We start from the raw sequence: 8,506 nt of genomic DNA on the forward strand, positions 1-8,506 counted from the left end.
ATTGTATCTGTGTTTGAAATAGGCCATCAGCTGAATACTTCAAATTATAATAAAATGGATGTAATGTTTCATTGATACATGTATTAAAAAATTTCCGGTCAAGAATGGAGTAGATTAAACTCACACTCTTTTTGTTGTTTGCCTGCTGTCGAATAATTCTTCTGACAAAAGTCTTAACCAATCAAATAATCTAAATTTTTGTTTACATTACTTTCATATTTTATGGATATTTAATAGTTGAATATAGATCTATTTTTTATAAATGTGCTTTGAGCTCATAAGCCTAATTTTTGGTATTAACTTTTTAAAATTTTAAGAATTTGAGAAAAAAAAACCATTTAACATGTTTGTTAACAAACTCAAAAGACTGCAGTCTAGTAACAAAGGCGACATTTGATTTGCCATCTCACAAGAATGTAATTAAAATGAATTATCTTTTTAGGTTATTAGTAACTATCGAACTTATTTTTTATTGAGGAGCTATTGCATTTTAAAACATTGTGATACATTTTTTGAAAATTGATATAATATCTAAGTTTCCCTAGTTCCTTGGATGGCAATTTAGCATTAAATTTCTTTGCCTCGGTGACTATGTTGCACATGACAATTATGATTTATTCTTTAGTTAATAACTTTTGGTACTTCCTGTTACTCAATACACTGCACTTCACATTTTAAAAGCACATTCAATTTCAGGACATTGTGGAAAATATTTCAAAGTTAAATTGATTACTACATTTATATTTTATTTTTACTGAATTTACATTTGACATGAGCTAAAAATTTTTTTTAAATGTAGGTTTTAAAATACTGGCACATTTTGTTGATTAGCAAAATTTGAAGTTAATTTGTTGAAATGTCTTAATTTGATTAAATTTAATTTGATTTGAAAGTTGATAAAAATTCTTTGTAGCTTTCAATATTTCTTTTCTGTAAAATTAATTTTGAAATATCAAGTGCTTTTCAACCATCGATTGAGGATAGAATTATCTCAATCGATGGAATGACAATTGACATTAAATAATGATCATTGACATTAAATGATCAGCATTCAAGAACTTGCTTTAATAAATGAACAGTTTTCATCGATATACTCCTTTGCCATCATTCTTCAATTTTATCCACGTCTGTAAATTTTTTCGTTGGAGGCAGAGTGAAATTAATTATTTATATGTTACACACCTTTCAATGCTTCAGAAATTAGAAAATTCTAAATATTCAGACTAGAAAAAGCAAAATTTGCCATTTTTGAAGCATATGCATTACAAAAAATTTGATTTTACAGAACAGCGATAATGATTTTATTAAAGCATGGTTTTAGCATGTTTTGATATGGTATTTGTTCGGTTCTTCCAGATATGATTTTAAAAAGCAGCAGATATTAGAATCCAGTGATTTTATTAGTGGCGGACACTGTATAGGGTTTAAATTATTTTACAATTCTAAATAAACAAATTAAATAAATAAACTCGTGTAAAACCAAAAAATAAAAAAAAGTATTCCATCAATAGCCTATGGTAGAGCTAGGGGGGTTATAGAAGTTAAAACTTTGATGCAACTGCAACATCAGTGTCGTTTGTATATAATTTTTTCTGGCGCTTTTTTGCAAGCAAAAATATATTTCGGCATTTTTTAAATATAAAAAACAGTCAAAATAGTCTCTAAAAAATCTGTTTGATTATCGGAATTATTTTAGAATTTTTTTTTTTTCCCATTTGTATTCAAAAATGTATCAATAATTGATTTTGTAAATTGAAAAATTAATGTTTTGAAGTGATCTGTGTTAGGAATATTTTTCCTTTAACACAAAGAAAGACACCAGTGTTTTATGCTACATTTCATAACCATAAATTATTAAAATGCTAATATTTTTCACTTATTTTGACCTAAATTAATACAAAATAATAAAAAAAGTATGAGAAATATGTTTAGGGATTCTGAGTCAAAGGATTAAGGCTCCACAATTTCGTTACGAACAGCATGATGGTGTCAATATGGTCAGCATAGCGCGCTAATAGGTGGCTCTTAAAGGTGATTTCCAAGACAAGCTAGAACCCATCGATTGGACTTAAAGTTACGACTGAAGAACTTAACCACTGTGCAATCATGGCACAAATAAATAAGCTAGAAACCTACTTTATTTCTTTTCAAAAGAAAAAGATTTTTATTTATTGAAAGCTTGTTTGTTTTAAATTAAAATCATTATTTTAGTACAGTCAAACTCGTATCTATAGAAAACGAAGTAACATAAAACTATATTTTAACTTTATAACTACGTTTAACATAAAACTATATTTTCTTCTATCGCACATACCTTTTATGTATTCTTTAAAACATAGATAGGTGTAAGATTCGAGTAAAATGGTGTTCACCAAACTTAAGTCATTGCATTTCGTTCCATAAAATTTGAGGGAAGAACTTTATTATAAACATTCAAGTTCCCAAATTAAAACATTTGTATCAAAATAATTTGAGTGTATTGTTTATGTTGTAACTGTAGCTATACTAAGTTTATAAAAAGCTCAATTGTGTATTTTTTGTCGCTTAACGCTGATTTTTCAATCGGGGTACTTGCAACTCGAGAAGAAGTGATTATGCCTGATCACGTGATTTAAATCGGAGTTACTTGGATACCTGTAAACGATGTAAAGCGTGTGTGTTGAACCTGATTGTCTTCTGACTGGACAAATGATGCGATTTACATACGATGACGTCACTTGAAGGTACCCAATTGCACAGCAAAAAAATGCTAGACGCGTAAGCAACGGACGCAACAAGAGGTAGGATCTATTATTAAATCATTTAAACGATTCCGTGGATAATGAAATTTGCACAAGCAGACGAATACTTTTTTCTGACAACTTTTACTAAATTCTCTAGAAGATTAAGAAAAATTCCTTTTTAAATTTCAATTACGCTCGCACTAGATCTGCGAAATACCAAGACATGCCATCACAATTTTGATCATCTCCGGTGAGACGGCTCCCTTGCTTTTGCACTAGATCTGTGAAATACCAAGACATGCCATCACAACTTTGATCATCTCCGGTGAGACGGCTCCCTTGCTTTTGTAGCCAGAGAACCACCATGCTAAGTCGAGCACTTCATGATAGAACAGGTTGAAGAGGGCATATGCTATATAGACAAATGGACCCTCTGTATTTTTTTACGCTAAATTGAAAGTGCTCGAATACAAGGGGAAAACGCCTATGCCAAACTAAGAAGTCATTCAAAAGATTTTAAGAAAGGTTTAATTAGTAACCATGAATTTAAACAATTTCAGTATTCTCAATATTGCGCCAAACTAAACGACTCCGAAAAATAGCGTTTATAAATCATTTCCCATGGAAACGTGCAAACTGCAGAAAAAAAAAAAAGAAATTACGATCAGATCGGTGCTTCAGTTTTTCAGTTATTAGACTATATCCATACCCATTCACATGCAAAGAAGTAGGTTTAACACAAAACTGTACCTTTTTTTACAGATGAAAACTTTAATATTTTTTGAACTATTAGTCTTCCCGACTTTGTTTCGATCTCGTTCGATTCAGCGAAGGAAAATGCATTGGGTGTGATACCTCATTTAGCTACATTGATATTTGAGACGCAAAAATCGGTATAATATTTTTTTTTAATACTTCCATTTTACTAAACCCCTTATAATTTTTGAATTATTAGTACCCTCGACTTGATTTTATTGTCATTCGATTCAGCATAAAAACATGCGTAGGAAACAATACATCCTTTTCTACCTAGGAATAAACGATATCTCCTTTTTCTTTATAGTAAAGTTCAATCCTCTTTTGAACCTCTTCAGTAAATTCAAGATGGCTACTCGAACCTCATAGGTTGAGGCCCCAAACTACAACTTTTAAAACAATTTTCATCTTTCCCCTCGTTATTTCCGTGTTTAACTACTTAGAAACTGGTCTAGAATGAGCATTATTTTATGAAAAGACATGTTATGCAGATTTGATGCGGTAGAAATACGTCTATAAATCTGCAAAACGCCTCCTTATGTTTAAAATTCGGATTAGTTATGCAGTCATTAAATTTTCTAATTTATTTTTTTAACATATAAATTATATATGGTGAAGATTGGGAGGGATACCTCATTTTAAATGTATATGCAGAATCCCCATATATGCTGTTATAAGTGTGAAAGCTGGGATATTATATAATGAAATAAGCGAACTCTTAATAGTGGAGTGATCTAAAAAAAATGAACTACAGTTCCGAGGTTTGCATCAGTTATCGGAGCCTCCTTTTATTACCACGTTTATATCAACTTGCCTTCGTATATGTCTGTTCAGGTGGAATTTTTTTATCGATTTGGATTTTAAACTAACTTCCCGACTAGCTACAGACTTCAAATTTGGCACATAGTTCAGAATTGGATGACAATGCATGAAAATGAAGAGAAAAAAGACGTACAAAGTAAAATAAAGAAAAATTAGTATTTTCGCGATTGTCTTTTGTTGTCGATTCGATTATTTCAAATTAGTGTCACATGTCAGTTGAAAAGTCTTGTGTACAGTGAGTAAAAAAATTGAGATTTTGGAAGTGAGTACAAAAAAAATCGAAATAAAAAATATTTTTAAAAACCACGTTTCTGTAGTGGAGAATAATAATTAAAAAATAAAAATTTGAAAAACGTGGGACGCATAAAATACATAACAGTACATATACACATTTTCTTACTCATACACATACACAATCACATCCACATTCAGATACAATTACAGATATACATACACATATACTCATGAGCACGCATACTGTTACTCTTATGTATTTCATGCCCCCACCCCCGTCTTTCGTTTTTCATATTTTTGTTTTTTAATTATTATTGTCTACTACAAAAACGTGGTTTTTAAAAATTTTATTTTGATTTTTTTAAAAATAAAATAATAATTTGGAGTATTTTTTTCACTGTTATTTAATCAGATTAAAAGCGATTTGATATGCTTCGATTATGGTTTCATTAATAGGTTATTATTTTTTCTGACAGCTGTACTTGTGAAAAAAAGAATTAACTGTATTTACAAAGTAAATTCTGATATCACGTCAACTCGTGGTTATGCTATTTTACTTTGACCTACCTACGACTTTTCTTGTTATTGAGCCGGGATGTTTTTCTTGACCGATTTGCACATCATTCTAACTTTTTAGGAATTCGCTTACTTGATAAGAAAGAAACTCAATTAAAAATTTTACGTTTTCAAATTTTTATACTGAAGAATTCAGAAATCATACTATATTATACTGCTGAAAATAATAGATCTGTTTCTTATATATGTGAATGACTGAAATTGGCGGTCGTTGACTTCCACCGGTGAATGTTTACAATCACATAGTTGCAGGCCAAGAGGTCGTGGGTTCGATACCCGCCGACCAAAGACTCCCCGTGTAGTAAATGGTGACTGATGCACGTTAAATCTGTCTAGTCACAAAGTAATCCATGTTCTCATAACAAAACATACCTTTGAGGTTGCTGATCCAGGTGTTTCCTTGTTTTCTGGATTGGTTCAAAATTACAAGGCAACGGAGTTGAACATCAGTAGTCGTAAACCCAATATTGGGTCGGCTGTTCAACGACGGATATAAAATCACATAGTTGCTTTGGTATATGTCCGAATTATATACTAGGTCTAGTTAAGTGCCACTACCCGGTATGCCCTACAGCTTTTTTTTTAGTTCAAGTACCACTGACCAATATGCATTTAACCTGTACTCCCTTCACTCATGTTTCTCGTTATCTATCCTCAGCAGATATTCGAATAAATATAATATCAAATTGGACATAATAAATATTTCGGACATACACCAATGCGACTATTAGATTGTTGACATTCACTGGTGAAAGTTGACATTCTTTTGATTTCGGTCATTCACAATAACATATGTACATATTTATTATTTTCAGCAAATACAAAAACGAATTTTATAAATGCGAAGTTTGGTTTTTTCACAATTCGTCTCTTTTTGAAAATGATCGATTTGAATCAACAACGCAGAAATAATATCATACAATTTTTAAATGGTTATTTACGTAATCATCCAATATATAGTTGTTTTGCAACCGTCGATTCACGAGTTATTATTTGTATTGTAATTAATATAAATTTTATTTGTATTNAAACAGCAGTTTTTAAATTTAAAATATGTTTAACTATCTAGAGAAACGAAAGGTACAATAGCAGATGATAAAGCGAAGTAAGTGACTTGAAAAAAATTCACTTTTGTGCTTGGCGCGTTCGCGCATTAAGGGTTGTCTCCATTTCAAAAGCGGAGATGTTTCTCTTTTTACTCCCGCACTGAAATGAACTCTGCGTCCGAGGAGGTGGAGCCAAGTGCCAACTCCTGGTGAACGAACTATTGTCGTAAACCCAATATTGGGCGACGGATATAAAATCACATAGTTGCTTTGGCGGTCCGAATTATATACTAGGTCTAGTTAAGTGCCACTGCCCGGTATGCCCTACATAATTTTTTTTTTCTTCAGGTACCACTGCCCAGTATGCATTTAACCTGTACTCCCTTCACTGATGTTTCTCCTTATCTATTCTCAGCAGATATTCGAATAAATATAATATCAAATTGGACATAACAAATATTTCGGACATACACCAATGCGACTATTAGATTGTTGACATTCACTGGTGAAAGTTGACATTCTTTTGATTTCGGTCATTCACAATAACATATGTACATATTTATTATTTTCAGCAAATACAAAAACGAATTTTATAAATGCGAAGTTTGGTTTTTTCACAATTCGTCTCTTTTTGAAAATGATCGATTTGAATCAACAACGCAGAAATAATATCATACAATTTTTAAATGGTTATTTACGTAATCATCCAATATATAGTTGTTTTGCAACCGTCGATTCACGAGTTATTATTTGTATTGTAATTAATATAAATTTTATTTGTATTCAAACAGGTTTAGGTTCAAAATATTTTTCATGAATAATTGAAAACAAACTGGTTAAAAACAAAAAAAAAATGTTTTAAGTGTCCCACTTTTGTGTATGTAAAAATTATACCAACAGTTTAAATTACTAACCTTACCAGTTCTTCGAGTAAATTGGGTTGAGAAACACTGTTCTAAACTACTACTACACAATAACGTTAACTCTGTGTTTCGAAGCTCTGTCACCAAGGAAATAAAAAAGCTATAGTTTAAGTGCCTTACACTTGAAGCAATGCGATAATTTTAAACTATTTACATAATCTTGCCGCCTTGAAGAATTATCTGGGCTTTAGAACAGGAAAATAACTTAAATATTTAAAAAGTTAAACTTTTTTAAGAATCGCCTATTTGGCGATATTTTCCCTCCTTTATCAAAATCACTGCCTTATTCTCAGTTTTTGCATATTATTAAGAGCCCAGGTAATGCAGCATTGTAGTAAGTTTTTAAACATTAAAAAATTAGACCACAAACGCTTTTCGGTTTCACAAAACTGCGGCTTTTCTCCGCGTTAACGTTTAGCGCTATTTTCAAAATAAGCGTTGACAGAGCTGGCTTTAGAACTTCACCTAACAGTCATGAGTAACAGTTGTAAACTCCCAACAGTCAAAAAAACAAAAATTGCTCTTTATTCGCAAAAGATAAATATTTATTGTGTTTTCGTTTCGAGATTGTTGATACCCTACATTAAAACTAAGTTTTGGAATCTATTACAATTTTTAGTTTAATTAGAAGGCCCCACTCCTCGTAATTGATTCTCATTCATTATCGTTTATTTCATTTTAAACGTCAACGTTTGCCGCTAAACACAGAACATTTTAATTCAAAATATAAAATTATTGTAGTGATGGAAAAATAAATTTTCCACAACAATGGATAAATAGTCAATATTTAAAGCAAAATAAAAAATCGCGTAATAAAGCACTTAGATTTACAATAGCTTTTGAACAAATAAAATTTTCGATAAAAACTCTCGTTATAGGGGTCACAGTACCCAAAAAATGCTTTTTTATTGCTTATAATAAAACCTTTTTTTTCTCGATTTTTTACAAAATAATCTATAAAAAATATTCTAATTGCTATATCAACAAATCAAAGCACAAAATTGTTAAGATGAATTGTTAGATGAAGCGCTAAGAAAAATTTTTTTTTTGAAAATATGTTAAAATAAAAAAGCCTTAAAGATTTAAAAATTTTGAATTTTTAAAAATTTTTAAAAAATTAAACAGTTTAATTATTTTTTGAAGATAAATTAAAACTAGAATACAAAATGAACCATCACGTGTAACTTTTTTTTTTAACTACGAGTTTAGCAGTTAATAATTCTCGAACTCCTTGCACATTTTCCTACATATTTTTGTAAATTCAAAATCCTAAGTCTTATAGATTTTAAGTAGCAAAACAAAATGTTACGTAATAAAAATAAAAAAATTCGCAAAAAAAAGCATTTGAAATTGTTATAACTTTTGAACAAATAGGAATTTCGAAAAATTTACAAATTCAGTGTTCAGTTTAAATGTGGCCATATAT

Source organism: Parasteatoda tepidariorum, chromosome 7 (assembly GCF_043381705.1).
Source record: "Parasteatoda tepidariorum isolate YZ-2023 chromosome 7, CAS_Ptep_4.0, whole genome shotgun sequence".
Lineage (NCBI taxonomy): Eukaryota > Metazoa > Arthropoda > Arachnida > Araneae > Theridiidae > Parasteatoda > Parasteatoda tepidariorum.